Source organism: Falco rusticolus, chromosome 7 (assembly GCF_015220075.1).
Source record: "Falco rusticolus isolate bFalRus1 chromosome 7, bFalRus1.pri, whole genome shotgun sequence".
NCBI lineage: Eukaryota > Metazoa > Chordata > Aves > Falconiformes > Falconidae > Falco > Falco rusticolus.
The window spans coordinates 34,696,564-34,702,773 of NC_051193.1; the positions used below are offsets into that span (position 1 = coordinate 34,696,564).

Here is a 6,210-nt window from a genome sequence, read left to right on the forward strand (position 1 = left end):
CACTCATTAGTGGGTGACAAACTGCATGTTTCCAGGGCAGGGCTGAGTGTCTGTGTATATCTCTAGTGGGGTACCCGCCACTACTCGTCACTCCTGAAAGCTGTCACCTTCACTTTTGCAGAACGTCATCCGTCGTATTTCCTTGCACTCCTTGGAATGTGCTAAATAATCAAGAGTGCAGCTGACAAAATAAATGAGGAAAGTGTGTTTTTTATAGGGACATTGCACAAAGGGCATGACTGGCTATTTGGGATGTGCCACTTCTGCCTTTCATGAATGTTCACGTTCATGGGGCAGCTGGCAGAAAGAGTCCCTCCCATCCTTTGTGCACACAGACATGGTTCCTCTGTCCTTGGCTTTGTTTGATGCTGTCTGTCTGCTTTCCTAATTCATCATAGTCCTGCTACCTCTCTTAGAAGACACGATGCAAAATAAATGACCTAAGAATTCCCCCCAGAACATGGCTCATTAGTGATGGACCAAACACCAGGAAAATCAGGAGAAGGGCTGGTTGGAGCCCATCAAGGAGGTGAGCTAAATGATCTACCAGCTTCTTTCCCTTCACAGGGCGCAGGGCTATGATTTGGGTCACACCCTGAAGGTGCCCTGGCTCATACCCTGCATCTATGAAGCTCCAAGCATGGCTGGGATCTCTCCAAGTCCACATGCCCTTCCTGGTTACTCCACAATCCTCATGAACATATGGCTCTGGCAGTTGTTAAAAAAATGTTGAACAGAGGCTTTGTGGTCAGCTTGATCTGTCCCATCTGGTCATCTGATCTCTTTGTTCTCTGGACTCTGATCCCTCCACTCGCTGTGGAGATAATTTGAGTAACACTTCCCTTGTGCTTTTTTTGTTCTGCTGCCTTGGTTTTTCTCCCTGCTAGGAAGTGCAATCTTCTCCTTCTTGGCTTTGGTGATGAAGATGGTATGGCTTGACCCTGGCTGCCTGGAGAAGTTTGTTTAGTCTTTCCTATATTGCAGAGTGCACGGTATGTGGATTGCAGCAAACTTGTCCAAGTTCAGTAGGGCGGTTTGCAACGGGGTACCAGAGGAGATGAGAACTATCATGCTCTGACCTGGAGACTTCGCTTTTCATCAAGGTGAGGTGTAACAGTGGGTCTTTACCATCTTTTTCTTCAAGCCACTGTAAGCTGTGAGCTTGCTGGAGCTTGTCTCTTCATTCTCAATGTACCCGGCACCTTGCACTGGCTGGAGAAGAGATGAGTCCGGGGGGGTCACATCCATTGCAATTCCTCTCTCCTTTTTATCAGACCTCTGTTCTTCCGGACTCAGCTCTGGCTGAACCCCGGTGAACTTCCCTCCATCCCCACACTCTTCCCCCTTCCCCGCCTGCGCGTTTGCAGCCGTGAACTTCCTGTGCCCGACCCGAGAGTGTCTCCGAGAGGTGTGATTCAAGTTGTGGCAGGAATGGCTGCAGCCGCAGGAAGGAGATCGCTGACCCACCCCTGGCTCCCACTCAACCTTCCTAATCAAGGGAGGAATGTCTCTAGACATGAGCGGTTCTGACTAAACTGCACTGTGGGCCACTTGGCTTTCTTCTGCGAGTGCTTCCTTTGCAAGCCATCTGCGTGGGTCACCCTGGGCAAAGCACGCTGTGTGCCCTGACAGATCAGCATGTTTTGTTGCAGCAGCAACGGCAGGGAGGAAGAAGACTGGGGAGGAAGAGGAGGACAATGCACAGACCGAGGAAGGCCTGCAAGGTGTGTCAGTACCGCTGCTGTTCCTACTTTGCTGCACGGAGATGCGCCTCTTCCGGCACAAGCAACTCCCCCTTCCCCGCCAAGGGTGTTTTGGAGTGGTCCACCACAGCCTTGCCACCCAGTGCTTGTTTCTTGGTGTGAATTTGGAGATTTGTGATCAAATGGCAACTGATCTCCTCTGCTTGCTATTTCATGATTGACCAATACGGAGGGAAGACCTGATCTCACAGACAGGGGTGTCTTGTGCCTTGGGGACAGTGGGGTCCATCCCTCCCAGAGCTTTACAGGTCCCCAAGTCTTTCTTTGGCTTTCTGCCTTCACAGGGCCATGCAACAGCGGTATAATGCAATGGAGGTACCATGGAGCAAGATAGGAGCTGTGTAACGACAGCACAGAAGAAGATTCCTTGGGTATGTATGTATATATTTTACATATATATAATTTATATGCATATAAAAATAAAAAGTGTAACATAAAATGTGTGTGTGTGTTGTGTTTTTTTTATTCATGCTTAGACTTGTGGCAGGGCCCTTGTGCATTTGTGTGTGAGTGTAATAACCAACCCTCTGTGGGGATGCTGTGGGCCATCTCCAGCCTGCAGAGGCAGGCATGTGACAACCCAGACAGAGAGCAAAAGGGGACATCATGCAGAGAGGTCCTGTACAAGGTAAGGGAGACCTTTTCAGTTTTCAGGTGCATGCCAAATACATCTACTTGCATTATCTTGACAATAAAGAGTGCTGTTACAAAGGATATTGTGCATTATCACCTCCATTGCATTACCCGTTGATGTGCACATGAAGACACAAATCTCTGTCTCCCCCACTGAGATCCCCACTGTGGCCACCACTGCCTCCAGCAAGGGAGACGCAGCCCCGTAGCAAAGCCTTGGGTGGTTGTGCCCGGGTGGTGCGGCAGGGAGGGAGCTGTGTTTGCCCCGTGCAATCAGCTGCAGGAGTCGTAGCAAAGGACCCGCTGCCTGCACGAGGCTGTGCCAGCAAATGCTGTCCTTGGTGGTGACAAACCCAGGCTGGTTTGTCGTAGCACGTCTTGCTTCTGTGCCTGGAGGCACCATTCAGACCCTGGTGTGGTGCCTGAGGGTCTCCTGGGGCTCTCCGCATCCCACAAAACTGGGGGCAGGTCCCGGTTTCAAAGCCTGTCACTCTCCCAAAGCTGCCGGTGCTGCTGGAGTCAATGGGGCTCCATGCTCCAGTAAGGCAAACAGGATTTAACCTTTGCTACGGCTTGTCCTGGCCAGCAGCTATTGTTAACAAACTTGGAACCCGTCCATTTGGCCTGGGTCGTTATAAGAGCGGAGAGTAAATAATCTGACATTTGAAATAAGTTAATATTTACAAACTCAGGGCCTGCTCTTGCTTCCATTGCTGTTGATGAAAAGGGTTTAGCCGTGGACTTCACCTTCAGAGGAGCAGAACCCTGCAACAGAAAGGATTGCAAAGTATAGCAGTGCAGCTAAAAATCCCGTAAGCAGATTTTACACCCTGCCCTGCAAATACAATGGCAGGTACTGTTATAGCAAGGCCTAAAAAAAAGACCCACTGAAAATATCCCCTTTACACCTCCATGCAGGTCTGTGGAATGTGATTTCTTTATTTGCCTTAGTATTTTCCCTAATAATTTAAGCCAACACCTCCACGGTGGCATTTTTAAAACATTAGAAAAAAGTTTTAAAACATGGCCCCCGTATTTTTCCAAAACCACCTCTTCCTAAGAGGATTTTTACCCCCCACCCCCCTTTATATACAGTCATCTTTACAGTGCTTCCACTCCTGCAAAGACACAGGCACGTGCTTGACTGTAACTACCCAATAATCCTATTCACTCGGTGAATGTTTGAATGCTTCCATTTCAATATGGATGTAGGCTTGGCAGCCTGGGGGCCCGGGTTCGCAATAAATAACTTCATTGATGGATCAAGCCAATGCCTAAGGATAACTCCAAGCTATCACGGAAGTCAGAGCTGGAAAAGACCAGTAGGTTCCTCCAGCCTGTCTCTTTGCCAGTGCAGTGCTCTTCATTATTTCTCATCAGAAAGGAGATCCAGTTCCCTGGATATTTGGTTTAGCTTGAACACATCTGCTAAGGTCTGCAGATTTCAGTCCAAAAGAAGAGTTATTTATTCAGTTATATTTTCAAGTATTTTGGGAACTTTTTGCCAGAATGTCCTTTTTTTTTTTTTTCCTGTGCTTCAAAGATGTCTATTTAAGCAATTTTGCATGCACCTGTAACGCACAGCCCTGCATATTTATTTTAAAGGGAAAAGGTGCAGGTGATGAATGTCTCATTAGCACTGCTTTAATCACTTAATTTTGGAAGGAAGCTGCCAAGCCCTGAGCTGGAGCATTGTGAGCAGGGGTTTCAGGGGATTTTATTTCTCTTGGAGTTTTCTTGGCAGGGATAGGTTGTAAGAATTGGTAGCTGAGCAGCTAATGGAATTATAATCCAAAAATTGTCCATTGGAATTGCCAGGTAACCACATGTTCAGATAGCAGGGCTGTTTCCACATGCAGACGCAGCAAATTTCAGCTCCTCCTGTGAGACCTGCTCATTGCTCTGGTGGGTCATGTGTTGGGTATATTTGGTGGTTTCCTCTGTGCCGCTTCTTGTGGGGTGTGAAACCCTGTAGACTGGTTGCAATGGGTGAGAGAGGGAGAGCTGATCAGCATGCACAGTGAGCCCAGGAGCTGTGCACTGAGCTGAGGGGCAGCAGAGCATCTGCTCAGACCTGGGGGAATTTGGGAAGGAGTTGGGTGCCTCCTGTGCAGAGCTTTCTGCTACTGCTCCAGAGCCTTGGAGGGGGAAGCTTGAGGGGCAAGGAGAGCTTTCCCTCTGCAGTGGGAAGGCGCCCTTGTGGCATGCAAGGCGTGGAGAGGGAAGAACATAGGGGTATTGTGGACAAAAGAGGGGAGAAACACTAGACTATATGCCCAAAGAAGGGCAAATAATTCAGTTGAATGAGGAAGGCCAGAGTGGAGATTATTGGGGTTTCTGGGAATGTCACACAAAAAGCATCCTAATGCTGAATCACAGTGTTTTTGCACACATGAAGGAGATGGGCTCAAGGGAAACCCAGGGCAGGAGTTTGTGGTGCCAGAAATGGTGCCCCTGTGCCGAGATATGTAATGAGATGCATTGTTTATAAGTTATGTGGCTTTTTTTTTTAATTGATGTTTTAGAGCACAGTTAATGAACTATGTTAATATTCCTGCTCTGCCTCTTGGGTGGTGTTTCCCAGGTTAATGGATGGACTATTACCTTTAAATTAGGTACAGGTGCAAAAGCAGATTTGATAAGTGCCACCCATGAGGTGGAAGATAGAGGTGAAAAGCAAAAAATTGATGCACTGAATATGTTGCTTTGCCTCTTTCCAAACAAGCAGAGCAGAAGTAGTGAAACACTTGAGTAGTTAAAAAGTTACAGATAAAAATAAATCTTCCTCAGTTGGTCTGTAGGGCTGAATAGGAGACTCCCTGCCCAGTGGTGAAGGTGCTGCTGTAAGGACTGAAAGCTGAGCCCTGTAAAGACTGCTGTCTGCAGGTCATCTTCCACCACTGAGCAGCAGAGGTGAGGCAGATCCACTGGTGGGTCAATCAGGAGAGAGATTTGAGCCAAGAAAGGGCCTTATGGGGACTGTTCAACCTGAGCATTGTTCCTGCCAGGCTTTGGGTGGAGCAAAATGGTGAGGAGAGGCATGCCAAAATGCTTGTAGTACATGGAGACACCCTGAGCCACTCCAAAATGGGGCGTTCAGAGATGGTAGGTAGATCTGAAGCAGTTGATCGATAGCGAAGAGGCTCTGTGCTCTCAGGGTGAGATACTGGGCAATAACAGACCCCCTCTCATCAACCTTTCACGGAGTAATGCCCGTGACATTTGGTCACTGTGAACACTGAAGAGTTATCTGATAGTTTGATAATGATATTTTTTTCCAGGTTAACATTTTTCCAATGTCAGATAAATCAGAGGTTAATTTCAGAGGCTGATACAAACCAACTCTCAGCGAGAGTTGATGCAATGCTTTATCCTTCGCGTGGACACTGGGCTCTGCATTTTGCAGCTCGCAGTGTTTTGGGAGTGGTTTCAGACCTCCAATATTTGTAACCCCATGGGCCTGGCAGAGAAGTAATGCTGGTGTCAGGAGGGGCTGACACACCACCAAGGCAGTTATATCCAAAAGCTGCTCCAACAAGATGAAGTCCTAGCAAGGACTTAGCACTAGGAGACAGCCAAGGACTGCAGGCGGCTTCTGACCGGGGCTTGCATCGTGATTGACCAAGTGGTAAGGGAGCCTTCACATATGTGGGAATTATTTAGGTCTAGGTCTTGTTTCCAAAAGTTTTGAAGGCATCCAGCTGCCTGCAACTAAGTCACTGGTTGGTTTTTGGGACAGTATAAATGGTATTTTAGGTAGGGACGAATGAAGTGGAGAATTCATAGGCATCTCTGGGAAAAGTAAATGCAGAGC

The 6,210-nt window shown here is 47.9% G+C and overlaps 1 long non-coding RNA gene across 1 annotated transcript; it reads left to right on the forward strand.

Moving 5' to 3' along the window:
- Positions 1-832: 832 nt before the first annotated feature.
- On the forward strand, positions 833-2,202 carry LOC119151594. Its single transcript, XR_005105469.1, has 2 exons — positions 833-1,724; positions 2,048-2,202. It is a non-coding gene; the product is annotated as an uncharacterized LOC119151594 (long non-coding RNA).
- Positions 2,203-6,210: the final 4,008 nt, after the last annotated feature.